Genomic DNA, 18141 nt, shown 5'->3' with positions numbered 1-18141 from the left:
CCGTAACTAACACACACCAGTGTATGTCAAACATAAGTACAGAATTTTATTTAAATTTTGAACTGCAACTTCGCGGTGGTAGAGCTGCATCTATCTCTCGCCTACGCTTGTGGGGTTAGACAGTTCTGGAATGTGCGCAGAGGAGTGGAGTCACATGGTGATTATGAGCCATTCCTTACATCCCTTTAAACTTTGGAGCCTAAGAAGTCAATAGTTTGGTTATACGTCTGAGTTTGGTTGTACGGAGTTTGGAAGACAAGAAGAGGTCTCCCTATACAGTCCCCACTTTGAAATTCCCGTTTGTAGTCTCCAGACCTCAAAAGTCAGTGGTCTCACAGAAGAGCCCAGGAGTCATTGGTTTCCCGCTTTTGGCCCAAGCTCCCGGCGTAACGAATGCTAACGCAGAACCCTCCGCCGACAGCCGCTGCGTCCCGTCCCCCGCTGGTCTAGTCGCCCGCCGCCAACCCCGGGGGCGGGCGCTGCGCCAGGGCTTCGGGACCCAGTGCCAGACCCAGAGCGCCGCCGGGCACCCGAGGGTGACAGCAGGAGAGAAGGTGAGGAGAGAGACCTGTTTCTGGGCAAGCGGGCAGCGACTCGCCAGCTTGGCCCGAGATCGCGTGCCCATCCTCCTTTCCAATTTTTCTGGTAAATGCTTTAAAAGCGACAGTAACGGTGCCTTTGGATTTCTTTTTTCTTTCCTTTTTTTCTTTCTTTCTTTCTTTCTTTTTTTTTTTTTTTTTTTTTTTTTGCCTTTGGATTTCTAAAGTCGGTTTGCATAACAGCAAAGTCCAGAAGCAGGGCGGGGAGCGCAGCCTCTCGGGGGGGCCGCCGCCACGTCCCGGGAAGGGGGAGCAGCGCGCGTCCCCGCGCGGGTTAGGGAGCGCGCGGCGAGGCCTCGGACTTGGACCGCTGGGTTGCAGGGCTGCGAGCCCGAGCCTTTCCTGGGAGAAGCGCGGGCCTTGGCTCAGACGCGAGTCCCGGCGGGTTTACGTCTTCTGGAACCCAAAGGATCTCCTTGAAGCGCCCCCTCCGGCCCTGGCCCCAGGGATGGGCCTGGGGCGTCCAGGCCTTCGGGGGGGGCCCCCCCGGGAGGCCCCTGGGCCCCGCGCTCCAGGCGCCCTCACCCAGTTCTGGGCAGAGATCAGCTCCCCCAGGGGTGCGGCCCGAGGTCCCGGGTGCTGTGCGTGTGCGCGCTTTGGTTCGGGACTTCACACTTGCATCCGCGCGTGGGACCCAGAAAAGAGATGCCTCGTGGGCTACGGCCGGACGTGCCCATCGCGGGTGGCGTCCTAGGGTGGCGAAAGGAAAGGACCTTTGCGGCGGGGCCCGTGGTACTGGACGTCACCCGGCCGCACCCAGGCTAGCAGAGGCCTGCAGCTGTGGGTGCCCGCCGCTCTTGCCCACCCCGGGCCTCCCCCAACTTCGGTTTTCACCAAGCGGCTCCCCCTACCCCAGGCTCGGGCCAGAGGTCGGGCGTGGGGCCTCAAGGACTCCACACAGGGTGCTCCCTCAGGGCCTCGACCCTCCGGACCCTCCCAGGGACCGCTCGCTTCCCGGTGGTCCCCCATGAGCTCGCAGTTGCAGGGCCCGGGCCTCGGCACCCCCTCCCCCCCCAGGTCTCCCTCCGACCAGAGGAGAACCCGTGCACTAGAGCTGGGCGCAAAACTCGCAGCGTGATCCTAAGACCAACACAGATTTCTCCTGGCGGCGGGGGTGAGGAATCCAGACTCTCCCCCCACCACCACCTTCCTTTCTCCTCCTCCACGAGTGCTCGCGCCTTCCTGCGCGCCAATGCTCCTCCTGGGCAGGTCGCACCCAACCTGTCGTTATATAAAGCTAAGAAATTTTGTACATGAATTTGTGTGTGGATTCTGATGTCTTAAATTATTGCATTAAAATCATTTCTCGATTACTGAGGGGTTTTTTTTGGTCGACCCTTACATTTGGGGTTTTCACCCTACTCCCAGCCCTGTCAAGAAGGTTAAGAATTTGAGCCAAATTACACTGATTTCAGCGATAGACCGGGGATTCCAAGGCAAATCTCTAGCTTGGAAAGCATTGCTCCCGCCACTACCACTACGGTGCACTCAGGACTGATTAAGCGGGAACTCCTAGGAGGAGGAGGAAAGCGAACAGAGGACAGTCCCTCGCTTGGGGGTGAAGGTCCTGGTGACTGAGTGTCCTCGTCGGCCCGTGAAGACTCATGAACCCTGTGGGGACAGCCAGACAGGTGGCCCCAATGAGCTTCCTGGGCTTCCGTTTCTTAGGTGTTTGAAGACAAACTCAAAACTAAATGAGACAACTTCCGCAGAAGAGCAACCACAGCTTGCCAGAGCACTTCCTCTCACAAAGCAGCGTCAGTTTTGAAGATGTCACCTAATTACACTTAAAGCAATTGCCACATTTCAGATGATCCAACCTTCCAGCAACCAAGTGCTCCCAGACCCCTCTGGTGATTGCTAGAGCACGCCCTGTCTTCCCTCTTCAGGAACCAGAGCTGTCTGTTTGGTGACAATCTATCAGTGTCTTTGTCGGGAGGTTTGGGAGACCGAGGTGGGGGAAGACACAGGCAGGAAGTAGTCCTCCAAGGTCTCTGCCACCAGCTCCCACTGCAAGTCACCCCAAAAGCCATCCACGGTAACTCATCCTATTCTTTGTAAAGGGCAAAATATACCCAGTAGCATCTCGGTTCCTTTTCCATGCGAGCATGCCCCAGAAGCCTTGAAGTCTATGCTATGCCAGGGAGCAAAGATGTATGCATCTAACACAAGATAAGGAATGCAGAATATTTGTTCAGTCATCCAATATTGCCTAGTACTTACTCTGGGCTGGATAATGTGCTGGGTTCTAGGAAGTGACCAGTAATCAGAACCCTAATATTACTGCCTCATGCAACTCACAGTCTGGTGGGAGACATCAATAATAAACATATAAAAACCATAAGAAATAGAAATTGTGACAAAGACTTGAGGAAACAAGTCACTAATCCAATCTACTTGTGGGCATTCATTTATCCTGGACCAGACACTGGCTTGTTGGGGTGAGGTTAGCATTGGACAATTCGAATACCGTCCTCGTCCCTCCAGGTTTCAAAGCCCAGCTAGAGATGTATTTTTAAAAAGCACCAACATGAAGAATATATATTACATTCTCCTCAACCCTGAGCTCTTAGAATGAAGAGGCATAATGGCTTAATGTTAATAAAATAAAGCAGAATAAACAACTTTAATAAAAAATCCTGGCAGAAGAAAAGTGTTGAGGTCTGGCAACAGAAACGCTGGTTTGGAGCAAGCTGTGCTGACTCCTTTTCCACTCTTGTGAAACGTGGTTACTGATGGTAACATCTACATTGAGAGTTTGATGTAAAGATTAAATGGTGTAATATTGGTTTGGTGTGAGGACAAAGGACTTCATAGGCATTCCTACTGGTCAACTCTGGATCTTGGGAAAAACCTCCACGCCGATTTAGGGATGATACAGATTAAATGTGATCAAGAAATGTGTTCAAAAGCCCCAATTTCCACCCTCCACTCAAATAATGTAAGAAACAGCTTTGTCTCTGAGGTCTGTAGAGGCTCTGGGTCCCAGTTCCGTTGTGGGAGAAAAGCCCATGTGCCAACCAGGAGGAAAGCATCTTGGCAGATGCTCAGACACGCAGCCTCACTACTGTGAACGCCCTTTCTAGAAAGGCTGGAGGCCCACAGTCGGCCTCTCTGCTGCATTTTCTTCCATTAACTCACCTAGTTTTAAGGCGTTTTGCATACATTTCAAGTCCTGGAAGCCAGTTTTCCAATGCATTACAAAGAGCTTCTGTTGTGCGCTTAGTATGTGCCAGGAGTGGCACTAGGCTTCCCAAGAAACGTGGACTGTGGATACTATCAATCGGTAGCATTATCGTGTGCATTTTGAAGTTGCAGAAAATGAGTCTCGGAAGACTAGCTCACTTGTTCAAGGGCACACGGATAATTTCATGGTGGAGCAGGAGGCGACCCCGGGCTGTGTGACCCGATTTCTCCTCAATCTTCACCTTTACCCCGTATCGACTTCTACCACTAACTTGGTTGGTTTCCTGTTCTGGAGGCCGAGGCAGTTCGGAGGAAAGGGCTCAATTTTCTTGGGCTGTTTGTAAATAGCAGCCCCAGGGCCCGGAAACACGTGCATGTCTTTGTTCTCCGCCCGACGCGCCCGGGATCGTGGGTCTTGGTCCCCGATCCCCGTGGGGGTCCCCGCCCCCAAGGCGCGCAAAGCGGAAAGCGGGCCACATAAAAGGGCTTTCGGGGTCTCGCGTGGACCGCGGGACCAGGCGGCCTCGGTAATTTTCTTTTTCTGGGGGTAATTACCGAGTAATCTGTAGGTTGGGCGGCAGCGGTGGCGGTGGGCGGGGTCGCGGGGGTCGCGAGGGAGGCGGGGCGGGCGGGGAGGCCGCGCTCTGCTGGGCCCGAGCCTGAGCAGGCTCTGCTAACCCGCACCCCAACCCCAACCCCAACCCCCAGCTTTTGGAGGCAGACTGCCAAGGTTTGGAGGTTCGAGGCCGGGTTTGTCATTCGCCTGCGGTGCGTGGGCTCTGGGCTGCGTGGATTGCGCTGAGCCTCAGTGTCCGCCGCAGGGGAGGGAGGGGTTCGCACGTGCCGGGCGCTGGCCGAGCGCCCCGGGGGCCGCGCCCCGGGTTAGGGGGCGAGACGGGGGGAGCGGGGACTCTCCGCGCCCCAGCAGCGCCGACGCGCACCCAGCCAAGGGGCTTGCGGGGCGCACACCCGCTCCCCCGAGGCTGCGCTCTGCGGGTTTCTCCCTCCAGCCCAGCCCAGCCCCTCCCCTCCCCTCCCAGACCTCGGAGGGGCCAGGCCAGACCCGAGCGGAGGGGACGGCGGCGCTGCACGGCCGGGTCCCCTCGGCCCCACCACTTGGGGACCTAGCGGCGGATCCCAGCCCCTCCAGGCCCTTCCCCCCAGGGCCAGGCTGTGGGGTCCCTGCGAACAGCTGACCCGGACCCGCCGACCCGCTTCTCCGCCGGGGCCCTGCTCCCACGCACGCGGTTCCCAGCCCGGGCGCGAGGCCGCAGACGGCGCCCCGGGGCTCCGCCGCCGCCCGGGGCCGGGACCCAGACGTCCGAGTGAGAGCCCCGCCACCGCCGGTCCCGCTCGGTCGGCGCGGCGAGGGGCGCTGGCGGCGGCGGCGGGGGCTCCCCCTGTAATCAGGGTCATTATCAGACTCGGCTTGCAGGATGGCGCCGGCGGAGCTTTACCCCCATTAGCGCAGGGCGGGGTGGGGGCTGGGCCCCCAGATCGCAGCCTGTCGGGCCGCAGCTGCAGGGCATCTGGGGCGCTGGGAGTCAGGAGTCAGGCCGCGGCCGGGGTCTGGCTCAGGCCGTCTCAACCCAGCTCCCAGCTCCCAGCGCCCAACTTCACCCTTCCTGGCTCTGGGACGTGGGGGCAAAAGCACCGCACTTCCCCGAACCTCGGTCTCTCATCTGTAAAATGGGTCCGGAAAGATCCTTGTCTCCAGGTCGTGGTGAAGATTCACTGTGTCAAGAGTAACTAGGATGATACACCTCTTTAAGTGTTATGTGGACGACCTGGCCCGCGGGAACGGTGTGACTACTGTTGTTACACTAGATATGTGCCTGCCTTTCTTTCTTTCTTTTTTTTTTTTTTTAAGCCCCTTTTCTCTTTTTTCATTAAAAAGGAGGGGAAGAAAGAGACCAAGGTTGAATAAAGTGTCAAAGAAGTCCAAGATTGCTTACAGACTTGCTGGGTTTTTAAAAAAGATTTTATTTATTTATTCATGAGAGAGAGAGAGAGAGACAGGCAGAGGGAGAAGCAGGCTCCATGCAGGGAGCCCAATGTGGGACTCGATCCCAGGACCCTGGGATCACACCTGGGCAGAGGGCAGGCACCAAACCACTTAAGCCACCCAGGTGTCCCTGACTTGCTGGTTTTATTCACGACTGACCGGGTTCCAGCTTTCACCTGTATCACTGGATAACGGATATGACTTTGGGCATTCTATTTCATCTCTCTGTGCCTCGCTTGCCTTAGCTGTGAAATGGAAGAAGTACTAACACTTGCACTATTGCACTGTTGTGCACACAAATGAGTTCAGGCCTGTAGAATGCTGAGCGGGGAGTAGGCTCCTCCGGCACAGGTTGTTACTTGTCTTTTGTTTTGTTTTGGTTTTTGGTTTTTAAGATTTTATTTATTTATTCATGAGAGATGCAGAGACAGGGAGAGACATAGGCAGAGGGAGAGGCAGGCTCCACGCAGGGAGCTCTGTAGGGGACTGGGACTCTCCTTAGGATCAAGCCCTGAGCAGGAGGCAGAGACGCTCAAATGCTGAGCCACACAGGCATCCCAGGGTGTTACTTGTTATTAGCAAAATATTTTTATAAACCAGTTTTCCTTCCTTCCTTCCTTCCTTCCTTCCTTCCTTCCTTCCTTCCTTCCTTCCTTCCTTCCTTCCTTCCTTCCTTCTTCCCTCCCTCCCTCCCTCCCTCTCTCTCTCTCTCCCTATAACAGGTAAAACTGTCTTCTGATCCTAAGGGATATTTCTGGGGAGGGGAAGAGGTGGCAGGCTCAGGTTCAGAGCTGAATATCAGGCTGGAAATGCCAGGGAAAGGGACTGTGAATCACTGCACAGTGTCTTCTAGCCTCCAGAGTTTCCTCTTTGCAGTCCCATCACAATGCCCTATTGACACTGTCCATTTAAGATAAAAGGCAGACAGCAAAATCAGTCACTACTATTTTCAGATGGCTGCTAAAAAATTAGCACTTGCAGCAAACCCAGTGTCGTCAGGTCGTTTCTAATCAGTAAAGTGTAATTAGCAATGCAAGACTAATTATTAAAGTGACCAGCCAAGTAGTGAATGTTTGTAAATGGTTCTTAAGTGGGATGTGCTTGGGCACAGAGCCCAATGCTTAAGGACTTGTACTCAGCTTCAGCCAGTGCTGGCCCCAGCTCTCTTGCTTCCCCCAAAGCCTAGTCCTGCTTTTGGATTGACTTTCTTCCTCTGGTGTGTAAACAAATGACTCATAATATGATTAACTCATTTCAAGTGCTTGTATGTGCCTGGCAATGTCCTAGCTACCTTACCTGTACTATCTCATTTGATCTTCCCCATTTTGCAGATAAGGAAACTAAGGCAAAATGAGGTTCTGAAACTATATCAATCACACTGCTGAGAGGTGGTGATAAGTTGGAATTCTCGTCTAACTTTTCCTAAAGGTATGTCTCCATCTCCCAGCTCTTTTGGTCTCTACTCTTCTCCAGTTCCAAAAGCCCTTCAAAGAAGATGACAACTCAGTGAGTCTAGAGGAAAACGAACAAACCAACCAACCTCAGGATGTTCTCTGCTTCTAAGGAAGCACCCAGGAGTACAGGCCACAATATCTGATAGGGGGTTGAGAGCCTTTACTAGTCAGAATGACTTCTTATCAGTCTCTTATCCTTTGAGCCATGATTATTCTTTTATTAAATGATTGCATGCTTCTTACAGTGTGTATGACTGTAGTGAGACCTAGTGTACCAAAGCCTGTGGTAGATGCTTTTAGGTACATAGTTTTGTGGTAAAATAAATTTCATAAATTTTATTTTATAATAAATACTGCCTACTTCGCAGGGCTTTTGTGATGATCCAATGAGCCAAATCATTTGGAAATATTAAAAAATAAGAGCTTATTAGAACTATTATTTATTTTAAGCATTTTGAAAAAAATACATTTCTTTGGACAGTGATCTTCTTCAATCTGTGGTTCAAAGTCTACCTGAATCTGAAGCACTTAAGAATTTTGGGGACGCCTGGATGGCTCAGTGGTTGAGCGTCTGCCTTTGGCTCGGGTCCTGATCCTGGCTGGGGTCCTGGGATCAAGTCCTGCATGGGGCTCCCAGCAGGAAGCCTGCTTCTCTCTGCCTATGTCTCTACTTCTCTCTCTGTGCCTCTCATAAATAAATAAAATAAAATAAAAGAATTTTGTGTATTTCTTGGCTTCATCCAGAGTGACTAGACTCAGAACCCCTGGTGCCTATCAGCGTGAGGTGGGGTGAGGTAGAAGGGTGGAGTTGAATATGTTTCTAAATCAAGCACCCCAACAAGATTTTGAACAACTAGTGCTCTTTATGTCTTAATGGCATTCCAGTCTTCCTATTGGCCACATCTAGCTTTATTTAGATTTGACCAGAGTGAAAGAGAAACAAGGACTTCTCATCTCTTCTTAGAATAATCAAAAAGGCTTACATTGAAACCTATAGCTTTTATGATTTCCCACCACACTGTTAATCAGAAAGGGTGGCTTCTGGTTCTGATACGTCTGTTGTTTTTTTCAGAGGTGAACACTGGAAAAACATGACTGATTCTGTGCAACTTGGAAAAGGAAAAGTCATCAGCAAGTCCCATCCTTCCCACACACAAATACATTACAGAGAGGGCCAAGCTGGAGGTGAGGTCTTTAGTTTGGATTGCTGAATGACAGGGACCAGGTCATTTCAGAATGTTTGAAAAGACAAGCAGAGTCACTAAAATCCCCCTCTTTCCCTATTTGTGGATGAGGAAATTGAAAATTGAAACTTGAGTCATGGGGCAGCCCTGGTGGCTCAGCGGTTTAGTGCCCTCTTCAGCCTAGGGCGTGATCCTGGAGACCCAGGATCGAGTCCAGTGTCAGGCTCCCTGCATGTAGCCTGCTTCTCCCTCTGCCTCTCTCTCTGTGTGTCTCTCATGAATAAATAAATAAAATATTTAAAAAGAAAGAAAGAAACTTGAGTCACAAAGTGACATGCCCAAAATCACACTGCTGGCCATATATCTTTGAACCCAGGTTGGCTGACTTTGAATTAATGATGACCCCTTTGACAGGAGCTCTCTTTTGGAGAAGAAAGGCCTTCTCATTATCTATTATTGGTTTCCTGATTGATGTAACTACACTTTCTGAGTTGTGGCCCATGCATATCTGGCTTTTGGGGGATGATGGTGAAGACCACACAACTTCTCTAAGAATTGAAACTGAATTCTACAGCATGGCTTCATTTGGCCATGAGCAGGGAAGAGTTTTGCCCTTGGCACCAAGGATTTCACTTCAGAAGAGTTCTTTGTTATCTGGGTTACACAACAGTCATCTTTGGATTTTAAGGTTGACTGACCTGCAGGATCCATGTGCTCTTTTGATTTTTAGGGGGGCAGGGACAGATTTACATATGACCAGATAGAATAAAAGTATTTGAAACAAAATTTTAAGAAAAGGGGGTTGAAACAATGTGTGCATCAATTAAGATTTTATGTTTCAAACAGTGGGAAAACCTTATTCATCTAGTTTAAACAATAAAAGAAATTTGTTACCCCACCCATTTAAATAGCTTAGATATAGCTTCTGGTGAAGTGCCATCCAAGGCTCAAAGGAAGTCTCCATTTCTCATCTCTAGGCTTCATACTGTTAGTTCTATTTTCAGGCAGGCTTTCTTTCTCCTGGGGTCACAAGATGGCTATCATGGCTACATTCTGACTTGTTTGCACCCATTAGGGTCTCTCTCCTTCGGTAGCATCTATAGAGAAATGAGTCCAGGAAGTATCTTTACATTCATTGGAACTGGTTTAGGATCATGTGTCTTGACCATGATCAAAGGAATGGCTTAACCAAATCAGGGATCCATCCACCCATGGAGTTTGGGGATAGTAGAAAGAAGTCCTCTAGAAACATGGCTGCTCAAAGACCAGCAAAGGGGTGACTTCATTAAGGAGAAATGGGATTACCATTGGCATCCTGGAGCTTCAGAAACTTTGCTTGAGAAGATTTTTGTTCTTTTCAGGAAACCTGGCTTATGTTTCCCACATGAAGCTTTGTAGAATACAGGTGGCTTCAGATGTTGCCTGTTTTTGCACATCCCCAGAACTAAGAATGGCTTTCACATTTTCAAATGGTTAGGGAAAAAAATCAAAGGAAAAATAAGATTTTGTGACATGTGAAAATTTTATGAATTCAAATTTCAGTGTCCACAAATAAAGTTTTATTTCTGGCTTTGGCAAACTTTCTTCTGTAAAGGGCCTGATAGTAAACAGTTAGGCTTGCAGGCCATGTGGTCTCTGTCACAATTATTCAACTCTGTCATTGTAACATAATAGCAGCATAGGCAATATGTAAAAGTATGAATGTAGCTGTGTTCTGATTAAAATTTTATTTATAGACACTGAAATTTGAATTTCATATAATTTTTACATGTCAAAAAATATTACTCTTCCTTTGATTTTTTTTTCCCAACCACTTAAAATGTAAAGACTGTTCTTGGCTAGCAGGCTGTGTAAAAACAGGTAACTGGCTAGATTCCGCCCAATTTGCAGACCCCGTCTTTTATTGGCTGTTTTTGCAGTGCAGCAGCAGAGCTGAGTAGCTGTGACAGAGACCACATGGCCTACAAAGCCTAAAATATTTACTAGTTGGTCCTTCACAGAAAAAAATTTGCTTACCCTTACTCTGGAGTGGTACTTCTCAAGCTTTAATTTGCATGCAAAGCACCTGGGGATCTTAGGAAAATGCAAATTATGATTCTGTAAGTCTGGGTTAGTCCAGAGAGTCTGCATTTCAACAAGTTCAGGAGTGGACCACATTCAGAGGATTTTTCATTCATTATTCTACCAATACCCTGTATCAGAAACCTGAGAGGTTTCTGACCTCTCTCACCTACCCCTGCTTGTTGAATGAGAAGCTTCTTTGCAGGGGGTGGGAATCTGCATATTAGATAAACAGATACATAATCTGTGATTCTTTTTGAGAACCATTGATGTAGATGCTTTAAAGAGATTCAATAACAAATTCATTGAGGGCTGGGTATTAGTTGAATAATTGGCCTCAGAGCTCAGGTGGGATTTTGGTGGTTTTTTGTTCAACAAAGGATTAATATTATATTTTTTAAATGTCATTAATTATTTAGTTATTTTGGCATAAGGATTGTATCTTTGTTGGTTAATTTCCAGGGAGTGAACACTGCTTAGCACATCTTGATTTCACATGAAGGCAGTGATTTAGGCATATTGATCGTTGGCAAACCCCTTCCATTTTTCCCATTTCAGTTATGCATTTATGACCTGTCAGATCTATTAATGTTTAGACAGGTATAAAGAGCAAGGATTGGGTTTTTCTCTATTCTTCATGTAGTAGTAAGGCAAAATTTCTATAAAACCCCATTAAGTCCTTTCTTCATTGACCTCTTTAATCTTCCCCCTATTCTTTCCTTGCCTGGTTTCCATCCATCATGAATTTTTAGTTTTTTTTTTTTTTAGATTTTATTTATTTATTCATGAGAGACATACACAGAGAGAGAGGCAGAGACACAGGCAGAGGGCGAAGCAGGCTCCACACAGGGAGCCTGATGCAGGACTCAATCTCAGGTCCCCAGGATCACACCCTGGGCTGAAGGCGGACGTTTAACCGCTGAGCCACCCAGGCATCCTGAATTTTTAGTTTTATTTCCAACTTCACTAACTTCTGAAGAATTAAACTTCCCACACCATGCAGCTATTATATTAGAATGAAGAAAGAAAAGAGGAATGGAGGACTTTACTAGACGTGGGATTTGGGGTTTACAGAATGTGGATCAAACTCTGGTCCTAGACAGCTAAGAGCAGCCAGCCTGAGGACTCTGAGGGATGGAGATGGAGCAGCTGTGGAAATAGAACACTCTGGCCCCAAATTGAGTAGGGGATCTGCGTTGTGATATGTGATGTGTCAAATACACTGTTCAAACAGCGTTTATGACATTGTGGGTCACATGAATGGAAAAGCACTACTTGTTTTCTTCTGTTTTATACTTACTAATGATTCAAAGCCAGTTTTATAATTCAATCTGTGCATGTGGTCATACAAGCCAGGCCTGTCAGTACTGTCTGCTTCTTATGGGGAAAGGATAGGACAGTGGGAAAGGAGGAGATAGGTGAAAGTGAACATTGCATTTGGAGGCTTCAGAGAAGCCTAGGGCATCTTGAGGAACTACTAATCTATTACTGATTGAAGTTTTGGTTGCTTCACTTTGGATCCTGATGGGTGTTTTGATTTTTATTTAAATTAGGAGAATTTCTTAAGAGAAAATCAAGTAGATAAAAAAAGTTCATGATTTTTGAAAGGGCTATGTTGAATGTTCTTAAATAGTTAAACTCTTACTTAACTAAGCCATGATGATAGAGAAAGCAATATTTGCTTATCAGAAAATAATAATAATAACAATAACTTCGAATCCCATATAACTTGTCAGAGTTGCGGCCTGAGGGGACAGAGAGCCTTCCATTCTTGACCTGATGCTCACTGTAATGCAGGATGATTAGTCTTCTAGCTTAAAAGTCTACAGAGTAAAAGAAACCTGAAAATGAAAATCCCCTCAGACCTCTTAGAATAAATTATGTGGATTTGCTAAGTACACAGACTAGCTCTCTTAAAAGGGAGATAACCACTTTTAACTATTGCTTTGGAAAGAGAATCCATGAGGGCGATTAGGAGTCTTATTTTACATTAGTGATTTTACACCAGTAAAAACAACCACCTTGGGTCCTTCACAAGGTGTTGTTTTAAAACAAAACCCAAATGAATTTGGAATCTGTTTACATTTCAAAGATAAAGCAGCAATGTAGTAAAGAGCCTGCCAGACTAAAAGTCAGAAAACTGAATTTTCCTGACTCCTTCTGAGTAAACCTCAGCAAGCTCACGAGGCTCAGACTTTTTCATCTATGAAAGGTAGAGAAAAATGTCTACCCTACATTCCTCACAGTATGTTTCTTTCTTTTAGTTTCTTGTGGTAAAGTTCATGGCACTTTTGTGAGGCACAAATGAAATAAAGGATATAAAGTTCTCCTTTGAAAATTCTAAATCCTAACAAAAGATATTTCAGATGGTTGAGATAGGTGTAGTGACACTATAACAACATTGTCATGACCATTTTAACATTAAATCATGTTCCATGTTCCTCTTTTCCCCTGCTAGCCTCAGCTTTCTTGAAGTAAAAATTAAATATAAAATACCCAAAAGAGAAGGAAGCTGATCTTTCTTAATGACTGATCGTAGGTCCTGTGGTAGCCAACCTCCAAGTTGGCTCTCAATGAACCCATATCCTGGAATCACATCCTTGTATAGTTCCCTCCTATATTGTACTAGGGTTGGCCTGTGTGACCAACAGTATTTGTCACTTCTAAGATCAGGTAATAAGATAATGAAGCTTTCCCACAAATAACCAAAATTGGAAGCAGATTCTCCAATCCAAGCCAGACTTCTAGATGTTTTTATTTTTATTTTCCAAACAGTTTGATTGCAACTTGGTGAAAGATCCTGAGTTAGAACCATTCAGGCAAGCTGTTCTCAAATTCTCTTCCTATGGGCACAGTGTGAAATAATAAATGTTCATTATTTTAAGACGCTATGTTTTGGGGTAATTTGTTAGGCAGCGATAGATAACCTATACAAGATACAAGTTTTAATAGGGAGAGAAAGAGGCAGAGCTGCTGATGAGGAATTACTTAAATTCAGAGAACTTGACCAAGAAAGCCTATTGGACACACATTTCCTTACTTGTCACTTTAATAAGGATTTGAGAGGCAAAATGTCCATATACAGCAATTTAATCCAGTGATGAATGTTTTGGTCTTGATGTTGCCTTTGACAAATCGTAGCACACAGTTGAAGCAACTATGCGGCATGAGGAGAAAAGGAGCCTTTGAGAAGCAACATGGTTGAGTTGGGCTCTCCTCAGGACAACAGCCCCTGCTGGATAGCTCAGTAGAGAGAATTGAAGCTGGGGATCCAGTCACAGAGAGGGAGCTAAAAAGCCAAAGGAAATGGGGAGACAACTCAGACGAGCAATATTGAGAAGCTGCTATTGCCCCTATGACTGGAGAAACCAGGGTCCTGTACCAGGGACTAGAACAACAAGGAAAGCAACATGGCTGGAGAAGCAGCAGCTATTTCCAGAGTTGTTACCCTCAGTGGAGAGTAACTGGGAGGGATGCTGTGGTTCCGTCCCCTCCACTGGCCTTCATTGTCTGTTAGTCCCCCAAGGCTAACCTAACCAGAATCCATTTAGAAACAGAATCTTGGAAATATAGTTTGCTGGGGTCATCGCCTTGTGAATCACAGCAGGGGAAATGTGGGGAATGGACCTGAGAGCAAGTAAACAGCTGGCACAGTCTACCTTTTTGAGTACTCAATATCTGTTCTCACTTTCCTACTTATATTTATTTCCCATTTTATCTGGCCAGATACTTTTGAGTTCTGGCTATATTGTAAGATCAGTAAGTTCTATGAAAGTGATTCGATTACTGGATTTTTCTCACCATGAAATGAGTTCCTTGGTTAGACATGTAATGATGAATTAAGCATTTCATAATTCCACAGGTGGTGTTGTTGACAGAAACATTGTAAGCAGAGAAGGTGAATCAATCCATGGAGTATCCCTATCACACTGGATGAAGGTAAGTGCCATGAACCGCCTCTTCCTATACCACTGTGGCCATTCTGTACATGGGCCCATGGCAGTTTTGCATATAGGCCCACTGAACGAGCAAGCAAGCACCAGGGTAGCTATAGAAAGAGGTCAGTCACAGAACAGGCCACCTTGTCCACCTGAATATTCAGTCTTCTCTGTAGTGGAGACCCTTTACAGAGCATTCACATGGGACTCAAATATCTTCACTCTGGCCATTCTAGGTAATGCAGCCACCTATTCCCTGTACTTTCTTAGAGTCAGCTTCATTTTTTCCAAGCCTTTGATCACCTGGCAACCTTAAACACTGCCTATAAATAAGAGTAGATCCATATGTTAGGACTTCTCTCCTTTCAGGCAAAATGGACAACCAGATGTTGCACTTAAAGATTTTTTTCACTTTCTTTCTAAGGCCTTCCTTCTCCATTTTGTATAAGGCCTCCCCAGATTAGAATTTTATGAGCTAAAATTTCCAGTTGGAACCAACTTATCATGTAGATTTATATGTAAAATAAGCCCAAGTATTTCCTTCCTTCAAGAACAGGTCATAGGGAACGCCTCATATGACTGTAGGAATAGATTGAAGGAGAGGTGGTGATGCATGGAAGATAGTCCCGGATAGTCTAAATCAACTACATATTCAAGCATTTTCCTTGAGCTTTCAAGATCTGCACAGGTGCAAATTTATGTATGTAATTCCTACTTGATGATGGAGTATTTTTGTGAACACCCTAATTTATGGCTTCATGGCTCAAATAACACTCAAGTTTCATATGGGTGATTCTGTAGCATAGCCACTTGGTGAGTTTAGGGCCCAGTAGTAAGCCAGAGGCTGTTCTCAAAAGGGGAAAAAAAATTATCAGCAGAATAAGATATGGTATGTTCCAAAATTTAGGAGTCTGTGTAGAATCTTTCAATTGTGCCTTGCCATGGGGCCCATACAGCATCCCAATTTGCAATAGACACTTCAAACACTTTTATATCTGTAAGGTCAGAATATCTGAAAGTTGCAGAGTTGCTTGTATCACAGCCTGGAGAAATTAAAAGGTCTCTAAAAACTAGCAGTCTTCCAGGTAATTCCATAAAAGACTTGAAGTAGCAAATTCCAATGAGGAGCCTATTGCTTTCAAAATATAAAGAGGCCCACTAAGCATTCTATCACCAAGCAACATGAAACAACTTATATTTCATTTTCTTTTTTTTAATTTAAATTCTAGTTAGTTGACATACAGTGCAATATTGGTTTCAGGAGCAGGATTCAGTGATTTATCACTAACATACAACACCCAGTGCTCATCATAACAAATACTCTCCTTAATCCCCATCACCCATCTAGCCCATCCCCCACCCAGCACCCTCCATTAACCTTCAATTTGTTCTCTGTGAATAAGAGTCTCTTATGATTTGAGTCCCTCTCTTTTATTTTCCTCCTTCCCATATGTTCACCTGTTTTGTTTCCTAAATTCTACATATGAATGAAATCATATGGCATTTGTCTTTGACTGATTTATGTTGCTTAGCATAATACTCTCTAGCTCCATCCATGTTGTTGCAAATGTCAAGATTTCATTTTTTTGATGGCTGAGTAATATTCTGTTGTATATATATACTACATCTTCTTTATCTATTCATCAGTTGATAGACATTTGGGCTCTGTCTATAGTTTGGCTATTGTTGATAATGCTGCTATAAACATTGGGGTGCATGTACCCCCTTTGAATCTCTATTTTTGTATCTTCTGTGCAACTGCTGAATCATAGTGCAATTGCACTACTAGGTATTTACCCAAAGGATAAAAAAATTGAACACTTTGTCTTTCATTTTCACCAAACGTTTCTACTTGTCTTTCACCAAGCAGCAGGCTTATGAATTTTTGTGGGATTTACCTTCTACCTGCTAAAATACATGTGTCTTACCAAGACATCTAAGATACCTGCTCTTACCACTCACCAAGTTCAGTCAACATGATGCTATCAATGGGTGGGCCACCATGGAATGTTCTCTGGAATGTCCAAATGATCAGGAACATGGACAATACTTGGCAAAGAGCAAGAGAGGTACCATAACCCTGAGGCAAGACAGTGAAGGTATGCTGCTCTTCCTACCAGCTGCTGCTTCTGATTGCATTTGCTAATTGATAAAGAAGAAAAAGCATTTGTCAAATCATTAGTTGCATAATAAGTGCTAGGCACTCTGTTACATTTATATATATACACACATCTGAAGTATCAATTGCAATTAGTATCCACTTCATTAACTTAACAATAATTCCTATCATTCTGTAAATAGAATAATTCTCTATCTGGCCAAACAAAGGTAGGTTAAAATGGAGAAGGGTAGGAATCACCACCTCTGCATCTTTCAAGTTTTATATGCTAGCATTAACTTTTGCAATGCCTCCAGGTATGTGATATTATTTTTGGTTTACTATTTTGGTAAAACAGTAGTTTTACTATTGTAAATAGTAAATACTGATGTACTGTCACTTCATTAAGTGGTCATAGGTCCCTTTGGGGAAAGTGTAGAGAAAGGTTTACAGTACATGCTATGGCAATGGGACCTGTTTTTCTCTCAAAGCAAAGGCTCTGGGTCTGTCAAGTGGCTTAGGTTTATGAAGCGGGTGAATGGCCTTTCCTTATCTCTTGTTGTAGGAACACGAGTTAGGATTATGCTCCTAAAGCTACAATTTTTCTTATACGATAAATCAAGTAATATTTTGCTAGGCAGTCTATTTCATTTCTAGAAGCACCATGATCAGTTAATCACCATCATAGATCTTTATGTGCCTAAACACTCTGATTGCCACTCAACCAACCCTGCTACCCATTATGGCAGTTGCACCCCTCATGCTGCCATTTGACTACTCTTTCTTTTCCACTGAAACAGCACACCTTTTAGTTGCAGTATCTTCAGCTATCTATGGCTACCATAGAGCTTTTTAAGGATGCTCGTTTTTCCCTCCCCAGTGCATTTTAAATTCTATAATGGACTATGTCCTGACACTTCCCAGGATACACAGGAGTAATTGCCTACAATAAATTTACTGCAATATTTACATCTCCCTAAGCTTTTTGATTCCTTCTTCCATGTTGTACCAGAGAAGTTCTGGCATCATGATCTCATTAGATATAGATCATCAACCTATACGTTCATCGATCTAAACAATCAATATTAGACAATATTAGATCTATTTGCAGCCCAGTGGGCCAGCATATTAAATTCAGAAAGTTGGGTAAATATCCTTCTTGATAAATTAGCCTATATGAAATTGGTCTAATAATTATTCATTCCCCATATGCTCTCCAGGTTCTTACCAATATAAATTATCTATCAATAACTTAAAAATGTTTTGGTATATAAGCCATATCTTTCCAGAATAAACTTTACAATTCTCCTCCTTAGATATGCTGGGATCTGACTTTATCTCTAGATCTGGAGGCAATGAGGCAACTGGGGAGTGGTCTTGCAAGGAAAAGGTATCTCCTTGCAAAACAACCCCAAACAGAGAAATTATGATCTTAACCTTAATAGAAGAGATTTGCTGATGCTATATATTCATCTTTCAGTAACTTAGCACAGGTTCAAATCTGATAATTAACTATGTTTTCCCTGTGGCTATAAGAAATTTTATCTTTTAAGGCTGCTATCGAATCTCTCTGATTCTCTGAACATGCCTTGAGTTGAGAGTTAAATCACCGTGCT

General features: G+C 45.3%; 1 long non-coding RNA gene across 1 annotated transcript in view; it reads left to right on the top strand.

The window, feature by feature from the left end:
- Positions 1 to 213: 213 nt before the first annotated feature.
- The window catches only part of LOC140608690 (uncharacterized), a 123261-nt gene continuing 105333 nt past the window's right edge, over positions 214 to 18141 (top strand). The window contains exons 1-2 of the long non-coding RNA XR_012010663.1: positions 214 to 554; positions 14352 to 14428. This is a non-coding gene — a long non-coding RNA (uncharacterized lncRNA). The remainder of the gene's footprint in view (positions 555 to 14351; positions 14429 to 18141) is intronic.

Source organism: Canis lupus, chromosome 18 (genome assembly GCF_048164855.1).
Source record: "Canis lupus baileyi chromosome 18, mCanLup2.hap1, whole genome shotgun sequence".
Lineage (NCBI taxonomy): Eukaryota > Metazoa > Chordata > Mammalia > Carnivora > Canidae > Canis > Canis lupus.
The sequence above is the reverse complement of the archived record's forward strand: the minus strand, read 5'-3'. Positions and strand labels throughout refer to the sequence as shown.